Source organism: Microcaecilia unicolor, chromosome 2, assembly GCF_901765095.1.
Source record: "Microcaecilia unicolor chromosome 2, aMicUni1.1, whole genome shotgun sequence".
NCBI lineage: Eukaryota > Metazoa > Chordata > Amphibia > Gymnophiona > Siphonopidae > Microcaecilia > Microcaecilia unicolor.
Genome location: NC_044032.1, coordinates 506,348,111 through 506,368,795, shown reverse-complemented (window position 1 = coordinate 506,368,795; position 20,685 = coordinate 506,348,111).

Sequence of the window (20,685 nt, the reverse complement as noted above, 5' to 3'; positions counted from 1 at the left end):
ACAGTGGAGGAAAGACCTGGAGAAGGAAATGATTGATGATGTTACAAGGCATTCACTGAATATTTAAAAGGGGCTAGTTTAAGATTCACCAAGCTTTAACTATGCTGAATAAAATGTGGGAAGCAATCGCAAGACCAGCGAAGAACATTTACAGAGATTACATTTAATTGAAGGAAGCTGACCAGCATGAATTCACAAAGGACAACAGTGCCTGCACAAAAGTGATAGATTTTTTAAACATAGTTTAGTGAGTAATCAACAGTCATTTCTGCTTCCCTCTGGGCAGCCACACTAGTGGTAATCTGATGCCATTATTCAAGTTGTATCAGGGTTTTGTGAATGTGATTGTAAAGTGGCTTCCTCCTTGCTGCTGTGCTTTTTTTTTTTTAATATAGTAGTAAAGACAAAGGGTATTTCATGATAATTCATTTCTGACTAGAACGGTAGCTATGGTCATTATTCAAAGCTGCTATCTCTTTAAATAGACTCTTACTAATGGACAAGAAATGTTCCTTTCAAAGTAATTATTGCTGATATACATGGTAGGCGAATTTCTTTGCCAGTTAACACACATCAAGGAACTAGTAAGAAAAAGTGATTGCCAGCTTGCATGTACTCAACACTAAATCTTTTAGCCCTCTTAGGAAGTCATTAATGATGGGAGAGATTAAGGCCCTACTTGGACTATCTTTTTGACCTAGCTAACCTCTAAATTCCGGTGAATTCATTTACCTTGAGTAACTCATAAGCAGGGTTGCTGCAGTAAGTTCTGCAAAATTTTGCCTTGGCTGTGGAACTGACGGGTCTGTATGAAGTTACTGAGGGAGATCAGAAATTGGGTCAAAACTTCATCGGTAGATGTGGTCATCACAGTGGCAATACTGAAGATGGTGCTTTTTCTGTTTCTTATCTCAACCCCCCTCCCCCTCCAGACACACATACTGCTGCTGCCATCACAATCCTCTGCCTCATCTTCCTAAGAGGAAGACAGCAACAGTGCAATGCATTGGGCAGCATCCTCTTCCTCTTTTGGCTGGAGTAGAAGTGTCATGATTCGTATATGTGGTTCAAAATGTAACATCTAGGCTCTGGAGAGCTGAGGAGGGAGATGTGACCTGAGGTATTACACTGCCTCTGTCCTTTGAGCTTTGAACCATCAGCAGCAATATGTAAGGAGGGAAAATGGCTAGGTGAATGTGGTGTGGAGATAGTGCAGGGGAAAAATGAAGGACAGTTAGAGGATTGTAGGTGGTACCTAGAAGTGGCAACTAGTAAGTGAGTGGATGGGGTCATAATGCAGACGAATGTGATGGTGAGAAAATGACTGAGGGGATGTCTGGATGAGGACAGCAGGGAGAAAGTAGCTGAAAGAGAGTGAGAGCACTCAAGGAAATACCAAAAGAGCAGAGAATGAGTGATGGTGGAGGGATTGTGAGAAAAGAAAGTGGCTTAGAGAGAGTAAGGGGATGGGAGACAGTATGGCGGGAGGAGAGTCCCTCTACTTTTCCCATGATCATTTTTCTTGTTCTGTTCTGACTTCTCCTCTCTTTCCTTCCCTCTGTGACTTGATCAACTACTCTTCTTCCCTTCTTTCTCAAGTACCTTTCTCCATCTCCCTATGAAATCTTTTACCCTTAGGGGCCATTGAAGTTGACTTAAACTAAATGTTCCCAGATACATATCTCACCATTGCTCCCTTATCTTGTCTGCTGAGACCCCCAAAACCCACTACCCCCAACTGCACACCACTACAGTAGCCCTTATTGGTGAAGGGAGCACCTATATGTGGGTACAGTGGGTTTCTAGTGAATTTTGGAGGGCTCACAGTTTCAACTACAAGTGTAACAGGTAGGGGGAGGTATGGGCCTGGTTCCACCTGTGTACAGTGCACTGCGTCCACCACTAGACTTCTCCAGGGACCTACATGCTGCTCTAATGGACCTGAGTATAACATCCAAGGCTGACATAGAAGCTGGTAATATATTTGGATTTATTATTTTTAATCCACCTTTGTCCAAGGCAGCTTACAAAAATACACACATAAAATCATGTAAACACATACATAAAATCTTGTAAATTACACAATAACACGATACACAATTATACCAAACAATAGCATCCAGGCCCTTTAGGTGATCCAAAGTAGTAGTATCAGCAAATGTATAATATGCTAGGCCCAACATACCAAAAAGTAACATCCAGGCCCTTTACGTAATCAAAAAGGAAGCATCATCAGATGTATAATATGCCAGGCATAATAAATGTCTTTTCAGCTGGCGTTTAAATGTCAGTGCATATCGTTCATTTTTGAGATATCTCAGGAATTCATTCCATATCCCAGCCAAAGAGAAAATTCCTCTTCTCGTTATATCCAAATGCACACGATTCAAAGCAGGCAATACAAAATCACAAGACATCAGTGATCACAATTGGCATGATGGACCGTACTTTTGCACTGCATATATCAAATATAAAGAGAATTTCTGATTCAAAACATTATGCAGCATCAAATGTAGCTTTGATTTTATATGATATGCAATTGGCAACCACTTCAAACTTCGACAAACTAAACAGAAAATGCACTGCTGAATTTTGAACCATTTAAAATAATTTAATACTGGTGGCAGGTAAGCCCAAATAAGCTATAATACAGTAATAAATGCTAATCATAACAATAGTTTCAACAACTCGAACGAGATCCATTTTTTAAATAACATTTTGGAGGTGGGAGGGGGGTTAGTGACCACTGGGGGAGTAAGAGGAGGTCATCCTTGATTCTCTCCAATGGTCATCTGGTCATGTAGGACACTTTTTTGTGGCTTATTCGTTAATAAAACAGGTCTAGACCAAAATGACCCACTTATAGCCCTGAATGTTTTTCTTTTGTTCTATTATGGCAGAAAAACATCCAAGTGTTAGGAATGCCCAGATCCCACCCTTAGCACGCCCCCTTGTGAATTGAATGCACTTATGATGGACTTCATAGAAAAACTTGTAAAAATTGGTTTTGAAAATACCAATTTGGACATTTTTATGAGAAAAACATCCAAATGCAGATTTATGCCACTTTTTGGACATTTTTGAAAATAAGCCCCTATACATAATGGGCCAGATTCAATATATCATATCCAAAGTAGGTCATGTAAAAATACATGCCTCCTTGTCACCAAAATTACACATAGGGTAATTTTTAAAGAGATACTTCACACACAGGGTAATAAGTTCAAAAAAGTCTTTTATAAAATTATCCCCCCAAAGCATTAAGTTTAACCTATATCACTGTCCTTGGTTTAACTCCACTACATATGAATTCAAAATGCATTCCTTTTCCATCTCAGACACTTTTCTTTGAATGTGACTGAAACTTAGATGGATTACATTTCAGACTTTATTGAGGGGAAATCGGACAAGGAGTGTGAAAATTATGATTATTATTGCCAGTTTAGTTTTCTCTGTAGTCCCTTTGTTTCCAGAATATGAATTCATTGTTATTCAATTTGGATGAAGCATGGGCAATCCCACTTGGTAATGGCTGGCATGCTGTGGGATGTCTGCTATCCTAGTACAGAAAAATGAATATAAGCCCTTTTTTTCATAATTATGGAGCTGAGCCATGGCAAAGACAAAGCCTATAACACCTGGCATTTTGTTTCATAGTTACTGAAGGTGCTACATAACGCCCCCCCCCCCCCCCCCCTTAGCTTTCCTGTAAGCCATATTATAAGCACTCTCACTATCTCCAGTGTTCATCAGACAAAAAGGAAAGGGTCCATACGAAGGCATCAACCTTAACAAAAGAACATGGCAGACATTTGGGTTTTCTAATATTATTATACATAATTTACAGCACTGAAAATATTTAAGAATGTGTATACATGCCAAATATATTGTCAGGAATGTTTCTTCCAGCTTGAATACAGTTACAAATTTTTGTATGCATGGCAGGATGCCTTTTTTTTTGTGGTACAGATCTCACCCACTTATATTTTTATGAAACAAATGTAATCTCTATTTTTTATTGATTGCTTCTGAGGTAAAATCATTTCTTGCTGCTTTCTTCTGTTAGATTAAGTGATTCTGATTTCTAATGAATCAACCTAATCATTCTGCTTCTATTCTGCTACCCACCCCCTAGATATTTTATTAGCTACACTCACTGGAGGCCTTATTTCTTGCAGTTCCATCAATGTTCCTCCCTCCTCATTTACACCCAGTTATTATATATATCTGTATCCTCCCCCCCCCCCCCCCCCCCAGCTCCCTCCTGGCTTTTTCAACACACTTGCTACCAGCGTTGTATAGTAACTAAGTAAATGTAATTAGTTACTTTACTTACATAAACATTTTGTCACTTTTACTTGTAAAGAAGTACAGGATAACATAGTAACATAGTAGATGACGGCAGAAAAAGACCTGCACGGTCCATCCAGTCTGCCCAACAAGATAAACTCATATGTGCTGCTTTTTATGTATACCTTGATTTGTACCTGTCCTCTTCCATTTCTTACTTTTGCTTTTACTGAAGTAATAATTTCACCTGTTTACACAACTTTTACTCAGTTACTTCTGATGCTTGCAGGTAAAAGTAAAAAGTAAAAGCAGATGTCTCTATCTCAATAGACTGTTGGTCATCCCAAAGAAAATTTTACATTGGAGTGACTGTCCACTTGACTGATAGAGTCTTTAGATATCACATTGTTTTGATGGCCTTAAGACTGATGGGTTCCCACATATTCTCAAAGATATTCAAAAGGAGTTTGCCATCAGACAAAAAATTGTTAGAACAACAACAGACAATGATTCCAACTTTATGAAAGCCTTCTATGTAACTGGACAGCATGACGATGATAATGAAGATAAAGATGAAGATGCAGGTGATGAATTAGCAATACTTCTTAAGCAAAAAATACAAACAAATCACTTAAAACAATCAGTTTTGACAGTAAGTACCAATTGTTTAAAACTAGTGTTCTTATATTCTTCATGTAAAAGCAAGAAACAGAAAGTACAATGGCAGATAAAGCCTTTCTGTTCAGTGCAGTATAGTTCCTCTTGCATTGTCACAGACCTTTATTGAATTCAGTCCTTCCAGTTCCTCCATTCCTTTGCAATTACTGTGTACTAGCTCAGAATTCTCAAGGTAAAGAACAAGAATCCAGAGATACTGCTGGCATCACATTGATTACGTAGCAAACACATGAACCATGTAGTAGCTGCTCAAGCTTGAAGTACTATAATGCCTTTGTATTGCTCCATGGTGTGTCTGCACCTTGCGTACTGCGTTCAGTTCTGGTAGCTGTATCTCAAAAAAGATATAGCAGAATTAGAAAAGGTTCAGAGAGGAGCGACCAAAATTATAAAGGAGATGGAACTCCTGTCGTATGAGGAAAGGTTAAAGAGGTTAGGGCTCTTCAGCTTGGAATAGAGATGGATGAGGAGAAATATGATTGAGGTCTACAAAGTCCTGAGTGGTATAGAATGAGTAGAAGTAAAACGATTTTTTACTCGTTTCAAAAGTACAAAGAATAAGGGACACTTGAGGAAGTTACATGGAAATACTTTTAAAACAAATAGGAGGAAATACTTTTTCACTCAACAAATAGTTAAGCTCTGGAACTCTTTGCCAGAAGATGTGGTAACAGCGGTTAGTGTATCTGGGTTTTAAAAAAGTTTGGACAAATTCCTGGAGGAAAAGTTCATAGTCTGCTATTCAGACAGACATGGGATGCAACTGCTTGCTCTGGGATTTGTAGTATGGATTGTTGCCATAATTTGGGTTTCTGCCAGGTACTTGTGACCTGGCTTGGCCACTGTTTGGAAAACAGGATATTGAGCTAGATGGACCATTGGTCTGACCCAGTATGGCTACTCTTATGTTCCTATGTTATTTTATGTTCTAAGTAGAGGTGGACAGTGGAGGGTATATGTTACTGATTTTGTCTTTGTTAAATTAGGGGACTTTTTACTAAAGGGCATTAATGGGTTCTTTTACTAAGCTGCAGTAAAAAAAAATGTCCTTAGCATACCCTTATACAGGTTTTTCCTGCATGCTAAGGCCATTTTTACCACAGCCATAAACATGGCCTTTTTCTATTACTTTTATTAACAGCCATGCACTAATGCTGTCATTAACATGCGGACATTTAAAAAAATGAGCACATATCCACTTACCAACACCCATTTTGTAGGTGGTAAGGGCTCACGTACTATTCCTGTACTAATCTAATTAGTGCAGTGATGCCCACTCACTGCCTCCAGACAAGACACCTCAAATAATTAAAAAATAATAAATTTTTAGCGCACAATTAGCATACACACATTTGGCAGAGGACATCTGTGCACATTCTATGGTACACCATGTTAAGCTGCATTAAGCATGCATTGATGCCTAACACAGCTTAGTAAAAGGACCCCTAAGTCCTTAGTGCATGAAAACATGGATTCTCTGGTGGACTGTGAGGCTGTCCTCAATGACTCTTTTACCACACTTTCTGTATGCAACTGTTTTAACTTCTGAATGGATTTTATGGTTCATTGCTAGACCAGTCCACCAGAGAATCCATGTTGCAGTGAAACAATATACATGCCCTGAGTGTGGTAAAGGCTTTAGGCAGAAGGCAGACCTCACAATACACAAGAAAATCCACAATAGAGTGAAACCATTTACATATTCTGAGTGTGGTAAAAGCTTTGGTTGGAAAGAAAGCCTCACACAGCATCAGAGAATCCACACAGGAATGAAACCATTTACATGCACTGAAAAGGTAAAAACTTCACTTGCATTGGGACAGGTAATTAGGGAATGTACACTCTTGCAATGAAGTATGGAAAAATAGCACTCTGGTATTTAGATATATGTAATGAGACCTCCTTTTTATCTATAGATCTGAATTCAAAGGTAAAATCTACTGATAAACAATAGACACAAGGCTCAGATGTTATAACAAATAGAAAGCTTAGCAACAGGTAGAATAATAGAAAAGTGACATCCCACGAAATCAATATGGCACCCTAGGGGGCACTGCAGTGGACATTGTAAAATGCTCCCAGGTACACATCTCACCATTGCTCCCTTACCTTGTCTGCTAAGCCCCGCCAAAACCCACTACCCCCAACTGGGGGTACACCACTACCATAGCCCTTATGGGTGAAGGGGCACCTATATGTGGGTACAATGGGTTTCTGATGAGTTTGGGAGGGTTCACAGTTTCCTCCACAAGTGTAATAGTTAAGGGGAGGTAGGAGCCTGGGTCCACCTGTCAGCAGTGCACTGCACCCACCACTAGACTACTCCAGGGACCTGCATGCTATTATGATGGACCTGGGTATAACATCTGAGGGTGGAACAGAGGCTGGGAAGTAATGTTTTTCATCACATTTTTGGGGGGTGGGACGGGGTTAGTGACCACTGGGGGAATAAGGGGAGGTCATTCCTGATTCCCTCCAGTGGCCATCTGGTTATTTAGGGCACCTTTTTGTGCCTTATTTGTTATAAAAACAGGTATAGCTCAAAATGCCTTAGTCCTGGACAGTTTTGCTTTGTTCCATTTTGACTGAAAAACATTTAAGTCTTAGGAATGCCCAAGTTCTGCCCTGAACATGCCCCTGGCATGCCCCCTTGAGATTTGGATGCACTTCTGGCGGACTTCAGAGAAAAACATCTAAAAATAGGTTTCAAAAATGCTGATGTGGACGTTTTTCTGAGAAAAACATCCACATGCGCACATGCCACATTTTAGATGTTTTCTCTTTTGAAAATGAGCCCAATAGTGAAATAAGAAAAGATACAGAGAAAGGCGATGAAAATGATAAACGAGGTGGGATGGCGGGGCTGGTGTTTGGGAGGCGGGGATAGTGCTGGGCAGACTTATACGGTCTGTGCCAGAGCTGGTGGTGGGAGGCGGGACTGATGGTTTGGTGGCGGGGATAGTACTGGGCAGACTTATATGGTCTGTGCCAGAGCCGGTGGTGGGAGGCGGGACTGGTGGTTGGGAGGCAGGGTTAGTGCTAGTTAGACTTATATGGTCTGTGCCAGAGCCGGTGGTGGGAGGCGGGACTGGTGGTTGGGAGGCGGGGATAGTGCTAGTTAGACTTATATGGTCTGTGCCCTGAATAGGACAGGTACAAATCAAGGTAGGGTATACACAAAAAGTAGCACATATGAGTTTATCTTGTTGGGCAGACTGGAAAACTCTTTTTATTGGAAAAAACTAAAAACAAATAACATACAAATCAAAACCAAGCCCCTAGCTATACACGGTCCTCCTATCTATGTACACCCCCTCCCCCTCTTCAATAGTACAGTGGAAACTGTTTATTAGAAAGACCAAAGAAAAAAACCGGACATGCAAATCAAACCCCAGGCTCCTAGCTAGACATGGTCTGCCTATCTATGTACACCCCCTCCTCAATAATACAATGGATCAACCCCCCCCCCCGACCCCCCACAACCCCTTCAGACAACTGGCACACAATCCCCTGGGAAGCATGTCCCCTCATGGCGGCTTAAGCCTCACGTGTCTCCACCACCTCGAAGCCACCCCCACCCCTTTTTCCACCCTTTCCCACTTCGCCGCTTCCTGCACCGCCCTTACCACATCCCAGCTGACTACCTCCGCCGGCCGGACCTCCTGGTACAGGGACACCCTGCAGCGCGCCATCCAGAGGCAGTACCGCAATATCACCGAAATCAGAAAGCGTGTTACCGGATCCCCGCGTCCCTCTCCACCCTCTGGGCCATACACCCAGTCCGCATAGCTGTAGTTGCGGAAACTGGGGATCTGCAGCAACGAGGAAACCCGGTCAGAGACCTGGACTGTAAATGGGCACCTCACCAGGAAATGCTCCATCGTCTCTTCAGTTCCAGCACATTCCTCCCGTGGGCACCCTCTATCCCGCACATTGCGATATTTCAAATTTCCTCGGACGTACAGTCTACCGTGAAAGGACAGCCACGCCAGGTCTTTATACTTCACCGGGATGCGGTTCGAAGCAATCAACCGTAACCCCTGCTGCATCCGTGGGGCCGGCGCGTCCCTCAGCGCCAGAGGAGCTGAGAACACCTGCGCCCGTACTCTGTCCATCCAGACCCCCCGTTGTCCTGCCTTCACCTCCCCCACCGTCAGCCCCCACACCCTCACCAATTTCACTAGGGTCTTGCAATAACTCACCCCCCCGGAGCCCCCCTTCGCAGTGCCACTACCCTCCCCCCCTCCCGCCATAGGTCCCAATATCTCGGCCACCACTGCAGGACACTCCTAGCCCACCCCGGTGGCTCCCGCCCTACCGCCCTCCCCAGATTGAACTGCAGGAACAAAGCGCTGAAAAACAGGACTGGGTTTATCATGCCCACCCCCCCCTCCCTCCTAGGCAGATAGGTAACATTCCGTTTTACCGGATTCGTCCTGTTGCCCCAGAGCAGCCGGAAGAACACCCCATACAAGGCCGTGTACCGGCTCTCCGGCAGCAGGCAGATGTAACTGACGAACAGAAACAAAGGAACTAAGTGTGCCTTGATGAGCTGTACCCGCTCCCCCATGGTCATTTTCCACCCCTTCCATCTATCCACCCTCCCCTTCACTTCTTGGAGACACCTATCCCAGTTGTAGAGCCTATAATCCCCCTTCTTGAAGTATATTCCCAAGACCCGTATACGTTCCACAGCTGTAGGAAACCTACCTCCCAACTCAAATTGCAGCCCCTGATCCCCAACCCACAGGCTATTGGACTTTTGAAAATTGACCTGCGACGCTGTTGCCTGCGAGTATTCCTGGATCAGGTTCTGCAATCTACCTCCCTCCCTCTGGTCCGCTACCCACACTGTAACGTCATCTGCATACGCCACGACCCTTAACTGGTTATTGTCCCCCACCTCCACCCCTTCCAGCCCCTCCGCCCCCCCCTTCTCCAGCCGTCTTATAAAAGGGTCGATGGCGTATGCATACAACAGCGGGCTGAGTGGGCACCCCTGTCGGACCCCTGCCCCTACCTCAAACCCCTGCCCTCTCCACCCGTTAACCAGGGGAAAACACCCCGCATGCCGATAGAGTAGCTGTAATTGCTCTATCCAACCCTTCGGAAACCCATAGCGCTCCAGAATGCTCCATAGGACACCCCACTGCACTCTATCAAACGCTTTTTCCTGGTCGAGTGTTACCAACAGCCTACCATGCCCTCCCACTCTACTGCGTTCTACCCCCTCCCGCACCCACGCTGCAGCTTCCAAGACCCCTCTCCCTTTAACCCCACATGCTTGCGAGGCTGCTAGCAAATCCCCAGACACCTGCCTCATTCTCTGGAATAGCATTCGCGCAAAGATTTTTCGATCCGTATTAAGCAGTGCTATAGGCCGCCAGTTGGCCAGCATCGCCGGGTCCTTCCCCTTACTTAGTAGGATAAGAGCCGCCTCTGTCAAGGAACTAGGCAAGGAACCCTCCAACTGGGCTGCCCCCCATACCCTCACCAGGATCGGCACCAGCTGCTCCTTAAAGGCCTGGTAGAACTCAGTTGTTAGCCCATCCGGCCCCGGCGAGGTCTTCCTGTGGAGCGCCCCGATGGCTTCCTCCACCTCCTGTTCTGTCCACGGGTTCAAGAGGGCCTGAAGCTGGGGTCCCCTGTGACCTATCCCCGGGGTTCCTTCCACATAACACTCCATCTGCTCCATATCAATCTGCTGGGCTGAAAGGAACGCCGCAAAGTGGTCCCTCACTGCCCCCAGAATCCCCTCCTTGGTGTCCTGCAGGACCCCCTGTGCATCCTGCACCCCCTCCATCACCCTGCGCGCCCTCCGCTCCCGGCAGCATGCGAAGGGGTCCGGGCTACACATTTTCCCGAAGTCCCGCTCATACACCAAGGAGGTGTAGCGGTTGTACTGTACCTGCTCCAGGAGTGCTTGGAGATCATGTATTTCTTCCTCCCTCCCCCCTTGTGAAATCAATGTGTCCCTCTTTTTCTTTATTGCCATGCCCAACTTTGTCCTTTCCCTCCCCTCCCTTCTCGCCTGTCTGAGAAAGAATCCCCGCGTTCGTCTTTTCACTGTATCCCACCACTCCCCCAATGACTGAAATGCCCCCTGCACTGACACCTGATCTTCCAAAAACCGGCGGTACTCCTCCCGCACCTGCTCGCTACCTAACCACTTTAAATTTAGTCGCCATAACCCCCTCCCTGGCCTCTGCGCTGCCGCCCCCCCCACCTGAAGGAGGACCATGTGGTGGTCTGAAAGTCCACGTCCACGGTTCGTGGACCCCCCAGACAAACCCCCTTCTTACCAGGAATCTATCGATTCTACTTTTACACTGCCCTCGAAAGAACGTGAACCCCTCCTGTTCCTCACAGAAGGCCACATGCGCGTCTACCAGCTCCGCCTCCCGCATGATCCCTGCCAGCCTCACCCCGTCATAGCCCACCTGTACCGATCGTCCCCCACTATCCTTTTTCCGCAATATGGTGTTAAAATCTCCCCCCCAGACTACTTGGCGCGAAGTGTATAGGTAGGGCTTGATCTTCCCAAAGAGGAGCACCCTTTCCTTCTTGCTTTGGGGCCCGTACACATTCACCACCCTCAGTGCTCTATCCTCCCAAATCGCATCCACAACAAGACATCTCCCCACCCCCAGCTCCACCACTCGCTGAATATTCACCCGGTGGGACTTAAATAAGATCCCCACCCCACCATACCTCTCCCCCGCCAACCCCCACACCGAGGGACCCCACTTCCAGGCCCGCCTTGCCCGCCTGATCACCTCAATGGACCGCAGCCGAGTCTCCTGGAGCAGGAAGCAATCTGCTTGGACCCTCGCGAACCAGTCATACGCTAAACCCTGCTTCTTCGGAGAGGCGATGCTGGCCACATTCAGCGTGGCAAATGTCAACACTAAGCCTGCCATCCTCATTGCGAGTCACGGGTCTGCTCACTCCCAACTTCTTTCCTTATCTCCTGGGATACCCCCTTCTTACCCTGAAGCAGGTCCTCTGCTATGCGGTCTACATCATCCCCTGCCAGATCCCCTCCCCCCCCCCGCAGCCGTCCTGTCTGCACCTTACCCCCCCCCTCCCCCTTTCTTCCTTCCTTTCTTCTTTGCTCTATCCGGACCCACCCCCTGATCCCTCCCTCTCCCCTCTTCACCCCCGCCCCCTACCTCCTCCTCCGAGTCCTCCACCTCCCCCAAGTCCTCCAAGTCCTCCAGATCCTCCTCTAGCTCCACTCTGTCCCCCCAAGCCTGCACTTGGGCCTTCACCACCTGCCCGGCCCCCTCAGCTTTCCTCTTACTCCCCTTTCCCCTCCCTCCCTCCCTTCCCTCTTCCTCCTCCCTCACCCCTCCCCCTCCCCCCAGAGCCTTCCCGCCCTTCTTCCTACCACCAGTACCCTCCTCCAGTGCTTCCTCATATTTCCGTTTGCCCTCTCCAATCCCCCCTGCCCGCCCCCTCTTCCTCCATTAACTCCACCTCTTCTCCTTCCCCCTGTTCTTCCTCCTCCCTCCCAACCTCCCTATCCTCCTCCTCCTCCTCCAACACCTGAAATCTGTTCCTCCCCCTCTTCCCCTGCAGCGACCCCTCCCTGCCCACCCCTACTTTCCCCCCCCTCCGAAACTTCCCTTTCCTCTGTGGCACTTGTACCCACTCCCCCTCTCCCCCCTGCTCCACTCCTGACCCAGCCCCCTGCCGCCCCCCCTCCTGCATCCCCTCCTTCTCCCCCCCTTGCCCCTCCCTGCCTATCACCCCCTGCCCTATCCCCTCCTCCATTACCCCCCCTCCCCGTCCCTTCCCCCACATATCCCACTCGTTATGGGCCGCCCTAGGGCAGTTCCGATATGCATGGCCTAACCCGCCGCAGAGGTTGCACCTGATCGCGGTGCAGTCCTCTGTGGCATGCTGATCCCCGCATCTTCCACACTTTACCACTGGGCATGACATGCTGAAGTGCCTAAACGAACCACATCTGAAGCACTGCCGCGGCTGCCCCTTGTAAAAGCACAGTATCCTGTCACGACCGATAAAGGCAGCCGAAGGAATGTGCTGGACCACATGGCTCTCCTGTCTCAATTTGACCAGGGCTCCCCAACCTCCTGCCCAAACCCTGCTTGGATCCGGTAACTTTGTAAGTGGGGATCTCAGCTCCGCGTACCTCTGTAGCCAGTAGGCTAAATCTGCCCCAGAGATAGACTCATTTCTCACGAGCAGGGTGATCTGCACCAGGTCCGGCTTGCTGACTGGAATGGCCCTGAGGTCCCGCCACTCCCCCTTTCCCCTCACCCCCTCGTACCTTTCCCAGAATATTTCCATCCCCCTCTGGGTCATGAAGCTCAAGTCATATTCTGGGATGTTGATGGGGTGTATACACGCGTAAAAGTCCTCGGGTATAAACCCCATCCCCATCACCAGCCTCAAGACCCGATCCCTGGAGGGCATTGCCCCCTCCCCTATCCATTTGAGCTGTACCACATTTCGCCGCTTAGGCAGCTGTCCACCCCCTGTCCCCGCTCCCCCCCAACCCCTCCCTGGGCCCTCAAAACCACCCGATCTCCCCCCCTCCCTCCTTCCCCCTCCCTGGACTACTGCCGCAAAGGACTTGGACCCCAGCCCCCACCGCCCCCCCTCCACACTTGTTCCAGCCCTTCCCTCTGCCTCCCCCCCCTTCTGTCCCTCTGCCCCTCCCCTCATCCCTCTCCCTTCCTCAATATCCACTGCCCCCTCCCCCTCCCGTTGTCCCCCCGTCCCCTTCCCTCTCAGACAAACATCCAGCAACGTCCATAGTCAGTTCTGCGGCTTGGGCTGCCTCCAACTGATTGTCCTGCCCATCACCACTTCCTGGAACGTCCCTGCTCGTCCCTGCCACTGCAGGCTCCAGCCTCTGGGCTAATCGCCTCCTCTCCTCTGTCTCCTGGCGATACTCTGGCACCTGCCCAGTCAGGTCTGCAGCTGGCGATACCAGACTCCCTGCTCGCTCTCCTGCTGGCAGGTCTGCTCCACCACCCGCTGCACATCTGTTAGACTTGCCATGTCCACTTCTGTAGTCAACGAAAGTCTCTCAACAATCGGGTTACTTCCCTCTTGCTTCTGGTGCAGTCCCTCCTGCGTTCTCCCAATGGCTGGCGCTTCCCGGGGGCATGGCTTGTCTGTTCCTGATTCCGCCACAGGCTGGCTGTTAGCACCCCCCGATTTCACCTCTTGTAATGGACAGCTGGTCAAATGAGCTCCCAGCTGCTGCCCGCTCCTATTCCTCTCTCTCCGACCCCTCTCCTGTAAACCGCCAGCTACTCCATGCTCAGGGAAGACATCCCCTGCTCCCGGACTTCGTGGGCGGGGCTTCTCCAGATGCCATGCTGCTTCGGTTTCCACTTCAGTCATTGCAGACCCGGCCAAAAATACCGGAGTCTGCCTCTGCTGACCCTTTTCCAACAGGGCCTCCTTCACGGCAACTGTCTCTGCTGTTTGCACAACTGCAGGTAAGCCCTCTGAGACTTCGACCACCACCTCTGTAGAAAACAGGCTGCTACCTGCGTCTCCCTCTGCTGCCTCCATTATCTGGAGTTTTGAAAAGTTACTGAGTTCTGTCCTCCCCTCCACAGGTAGGATCTCTACTCCAGCCCCCACCTCAGAGCCATGTCCTGCCGCTGCCTCCTTATCCTCTGGCTGCTGGGTAAGTGCTCTAGACTGTGTTGCCAACTGTCTCATGTATTTAAAGTGGGGTCACCTCTGAACCCAGACAACTCTTTTGAGTCTAATGCTGCTGAAGACACTGAAGCTTGCTGCAACTGTAGTGTTCCTGAACCCCCAGACTGTGGTATTGAAGCCATCCTTTCTCGGTTAACATAGAGCTCCCTCAAAGGATTCACAGAGCCCTTTTTTAAACAGTTCAACAAGTGTTCTTTTTTCCCCAACAACTTTGATATCCGGGCTTCCTCTTTAACATACATTTGTCTGTGCTCCGCTGGGGCAAATTTACACATAGTTCTTGCCATTTTCAGACGTTTTCCTAGCTCCACTACTTCTTTTTCCACCAGCTTAATTCGTCTTACAATATTTACCACACTACTTGCTGGATCATCAGGGTCATAGCTCACTTCAAGGAACTCCTCATCTGACGATCCACTCTCCTCACTCTCACTCTCAGCTGCCTCCAGCAAAGGCTTCTGGCAAACTTCCATCGCCTCTTCCTTCTCCCTTCCTTGGAAGCGCCCTTCTGGGGCCTGTACTATCTTCCTCCCCCCTCCACTGTCTTCTCGCTTACCTTCCGCAAGCTGGGCCATGGAGGGGGAAATGCTCTGGTGGCCTCCACTGGGCTGCTTCTCCCTTCGGTCCACTGGACTCCTTTCCCTTCTCCCGGTAGTCAAACCAGGGAGAGAGCCACTCCTTTCGGCCTTCTGGTCCCGGGCCCCAGGAGGCCCCATAGCCTGGGACTTTCCTGAGGCCTTCTCCCCAGGGACCCTCCTCATCTTTGGGGAGGGAGCTAGGTCTCACTCCCTTTCCACTGGAAGTCAGCAGAGCTCTCTAAAACACCTCCTTCCTCCTCAGCAGACTGGATGGACCGTGCAGGTCTTTTTCTGCTGTCATTTACTATGTTACTATGAGGGGCATAATCGAACGTCGCCGGCCAAATAGATCACCGGCGATCTATGTTGGCGGCGGCGCTACAGCTGGCCAGAACCGTATTATCGAAAAAGATGGCTGGCCATCTTTTTTTTTGATAATACGGTTTAGCCCAGCCAAATGCCATGGAGTTCGCCGGGTTTGAAATGGCCGGGTTTGTTTTTCAGCGATAATGGAAAGTTATGTCGGTCATCTCAAACCCCGGCCAAATTCAAGGCATTTGGCCGTGGAAGGAGCCAGCATTTTTAGTGCACTGACCCCCCTGACATGCCAGGACACCAACCAGCCACCCTAGGGGTCACTGCAGTGGACTTCAGAAAAGCTCCCATGTGCATAGCTCCCTTACTTTGGGAGCTGAGCCCCCCAAACCCACTACCCACAAATGTACTGCACCCACTAAAATTGCTCCAGGGACCTGCATACAGCCTCTAGGACTTATTGTTGCTGTATAACTTTGGCACACCAGTTCACACCTGAAGACTAATGTCTCTGAATTAGTCCTTTCTTGAAATAACCACGTTTACTCACAGTTAACTGCAGATCAGAGGTTGTGCCCCACTGGCAAAGAGTCCCCTGGTACTAAGAGTAGCAGTAGGTCAGAGCTGGCACAATGGTGTACAATGCCCTCTTTCAGCACCATTCAAGGTAAGAACTACGTTCTCTAACGTGGGTAACACAGGAAAGGGAACTAAAACTGGCTTACAAAAATGGCCACTACTGCATGGACTACAACAGGAAACAAAACAGGGCATACTCTGACCCAGTTAGCAGGGGGGAAAAGCACCATGGGAGTAGAGCCCAGTACCCTACACAATGCATTGCTAATGTGACTCTGCAGGGCACCTAACAGAAAAGGTGTCACACTCACCCGAGAGCCACATCGCAACCAGGGAAAGGCTGTCGGAGGATACAACACATTCTGCTGTCATGGAGGTGGGTACGGCATTTGAGGCAGGCATATAGGCTGGCAAAAAAGGTTTTTAGTTTTATTTTTTTAGTATGGAAGGGGGTTGGTGACCACTGGGGGAGTATGGGGAGGTCATCCCCCATTCCCTCCAGTGGTCATCTGGTCAGTTGGGGCACCTTTTTGAGGCTTGGTCGTGAAAATAAAGGGACCAAGTAAAGCCGGCGAAATACTGCTTAACGGCGCTTTTTTTTTTCATTATCGGCGAAAGCCGGCCATCTGGTAGCCACGCCCATGCCCCGCCTTCACTAATCTACCGACACGCCCCCTTGAACTTTCGCTGGCAAAGTGACGGGAAAGCGGCAATGCTGTTAAAAATGCCGCTTTCGATTATACCGATTTCGCTGCTTTTAAGAAATCGCCGGCCATCTCCCGATTTGTGTCGGAAGATGGCCGGCGATCACTTTTGATTATAAGCTGGTATGTTACTTTCCTGTGAGGAAAGGCTAAAGCAACTAGGGCTCTTCAGCTTAAAGAAAAGACAGCTGAGGGGAGATATGATAGAAGTCTATAAAATAATGAGTGGAGTGGAATGGGTAGACATGAATCGCTTGTTTATTCTTTCCAAAAATATTAGGACTAGGGGGCACACAATGAAGCTACAAAGTAGTAAATTTAAAATGAATTGGAGAAAATATTTATTCTCTCAACATGTAATTAAACTCTGGAATTCATTGCCAGAGAATGTAGTAAAAGCAATTAGCTTAGTGGGGTTTAAAAAAGGTTTGGATAGCTTCCTAAAAGAAAAGTCCATAAGCCATTATTAAAACGGACTTGGGGAAAATTGACTGCTTATTTCTGGTATAAGCATCATAAAATGTATTGTACTGTTTTGGGATCTTGCCAGGTACTTGTAACCTGGATTGGCCACTGTTGGAAACAGAATGCTGGGCTTGATGGACCTTTGGTCTGTCCCAGTATGGCAATACTTATGTACTTATGTACCCCTTATGGACCCTTTCTGCGATGCATGTTCTTAATGTGTAACCCCTAATACCTACAATGACACATTTTTTAGTATTTGACAAGACATGTGATCATTTATACCTGACTTGGTCTTCTTTAGACATCACTTTTTTTCAGTTTTTCTCTAGCTTTTTTGTAATGTCCTGGCAAGCCTCACTTTCTCTGGGCTAGTGGCCTTTCCACCATAACTTTTTGCATGTAGTTTTAAATCTTGATTAACTCCCTATCCGTAGTAATGTTTTTTCATACCGTATGCATAATACAATTTTCAGCATCCTTTGTCATCTATTTATTGTTAATGTACCTAAGAAACCCTTGGGGGTGTTTTACTGTCTTCAATAATATTTCTTTCATTGATAATTCTAGCTTGTCTGACCATTCTTTTGTTCTCTTTGTTACATATGCTGATGCATTGTAAGGCTTCATTTTCCCTTTCCCTTTTCCTTTTAGACCTTCTCTATTAAATCATTCTCCTTGACTTCTTGATTGATCTGCCCTAGTCACAGTTTTATGAAGTAACTGCTTTGCTATGCTGCTGATAATTTTCTTTAATCTATCAACTGCTAAAACAGTACTTCAGTGTTTAAGATAAGCTTTCTTAGTGACCTTGTACAAAGTAGTAGATTTGCTATGTTAGTCCACTGAGCTATGCAAAAAGAAAGTCAACCAAAGTTGTAGGTGATACTTTTTTATTGCATTAAGTTGATTCATTTGTGAGTAGCGTTTGAGAGTCAGGTGCCCTTTATCAGGTCAGTGCAGAAAGAGCTAATGAAGGAGTTTCCTAAATGTGCAGGTAAATTACAAGGTGTCACTACCATGGTAGTGCAGTGGTAGTGTTTTTGAAGCTGTAGCCTAGTGGTTAGTGCAGTGGACTCTGATCCTGGGGAACTGGGTTCGATTCCTACTGCAGCTTCTTGTGACTCTGGGCAAGTCACTTAACCCTCCATTGCCCCAGGTATACACTATGTAACCCGCCTTGAACGTAGTTGCAAAAACCACAAAAAAGGCAATGTATCAAGTCCCATTCCCTTTCCCTAATGATGTGTAAAGTAAGAGGATAAGGATTGACTGTGAGAAAATCGAGTGAGGCAAGCAGCAGAATTTGCAGATAAAGGAGGACAACTGCTTATAATGGGTGAAGAAACCAACACTCCAAAGGAGTATATCAGACTATACAGCCTGAAACTTGCTGCAGAATTATGGGGAAAGTTTAACCATCTTCTCCTTTTCCACCACTGCACACAATACAGGCAAGACAGCCTCTTTCTTTGCCTGCTGTTGAAGGGCTCCATTCTCCCCGCAAGACAGCCTCTTTCTTTGCTTGCTGTTGAAGGGCTCCATTCTCCCCGCCAGCCGTGCAGAATCATTCCTTCTTTGCCTGCTTCCTTTATCATCCATTCATTCAGGGTTGCCTTCTGTTTCTCCTCTTTCACTGGTGGGTAGGGATGTGCATTCAGACCATGGCTGCAATTGGCTAATGTACCTTTAAAGGTTTGCTGCATGCATAATTGATTTAATGCACTTTAACCTATGAATTAATAAGCATACAATCAATTTGTGTGTGTTGAAATTTCTAATGTGCATTTGAAAAAGCTTTTAAAATGAATGTGTGATGTTCCCATTCCCAACCTCTTTTTAACTATCAACTCACTGAACACACCTGCCACACAGTTCCTTCAGCATGCCAGAAAATTCTATCATATATTATTCATACCCTAAAGCAATCCCCTCACCCTCCTGTAAACCAAATCTCTCCTGCTACAAGGTTCTACTTTCTCCCTGAACCCCTCAGTCTACTTTCTTAATCCAGGACACAAAGGTGACCACGTCTTCCGGTAAGCATTCACCCTTTGGGGTTTATAGGCTGTGATATATGTAACAATTTAAAACTCAATAAACATTTTTAAAAAAATGTAATGTGTGAAATGAACAAAAAGAATGCCAGAAAACTGATATAAAAATCCAAATTAACTAAAAGTATAATGGAAAATGTTGGTCTCTGCACATCACTACTAGCACTGCTGTATTTTTATTTGTTGCTGCTTAAAGTTACCAGCTCCCTACATTTTAAAAGTGAAGGGAGGTCTTCTGCCAGGCCACCTACCAACAAAGCTGATCATTCAACCACCTCTAGTTGGCCCATTAAGTTAGCCAAATGGACCTGGTGGTAGGGACTTTCTCGGGACTCTTCAATACAGTGAGTCCTCAGACAGAACAAGGAAATTCCAGACACTGGATACCCGGAAGCAGATGGATAGTCTAGAAATCAACGTGAAACTAGTGTTGAGCCTGTTGGAGCAGAGGGACACAAAGCCAAGCCAACATCCAAAATGGAGGCACTGGAGAATCCCCTAAGAGAACCAAACCTGGAATCCTTAGACCTACACAGTCCAAAACAAAACCGAGTTCTCCTACAGGAGAACCAAGCCAATGACATGCTAGTACCTGTGGACCACTGACTCCTGATATGCGAAGGTCGGAAATAAGCTCATCTATTGCTCATATAAGTTCAGCCAATACCAATGCTAATGCTATACCCTGTGAGAACTCAGCCACAGCCAGAGACCCTTTATATAGACACCAATACTTCCTAGGTACACTCTAGCTAAAGGGTCAGTGATATACCCTTTTAGTTCTGATTCAGGAAGCTCTTTGCTCCAAGGGATTGATAGATATGGCAGCGGAAGTTACTTTGATGACACATGACCTCTTTAGAAACTTTTGTTTGACTTCCTGTAATACCCCACTGGTGGCCTATAGCAGTTCAACCATAGAAACATTGGATCAGGTATGGCTCACACTCCAATTGGTTAAAATGAAAGTAAAGCACCCAGTAATCATGACCACGTATGCAGGGGAAGAGCTATTAATAGGTAATGAACTTCTGAAAAGGTTCTGAACTGACCTGGACTATATTCAGGAGATAATTTGGACATAGATTAATTATCCAATTCCTTAAGGGTGGATTAAACAAATTAAAGGAGTTAGTGGATCTTGCCAGGAAGAACGGATAAGGGAGTCCATCTGAATTAACTTTCAGAGGTCAGCTGACCCTTGTTTACTGGAACTCAAAGCAGAGGCTGAACTAGGCCAATCTAATCAGGAAAATGTGGTGGTGTTTCTAAAAGAGTTAATAGTCAATGTTAAGTTGAGTTCTGACAACA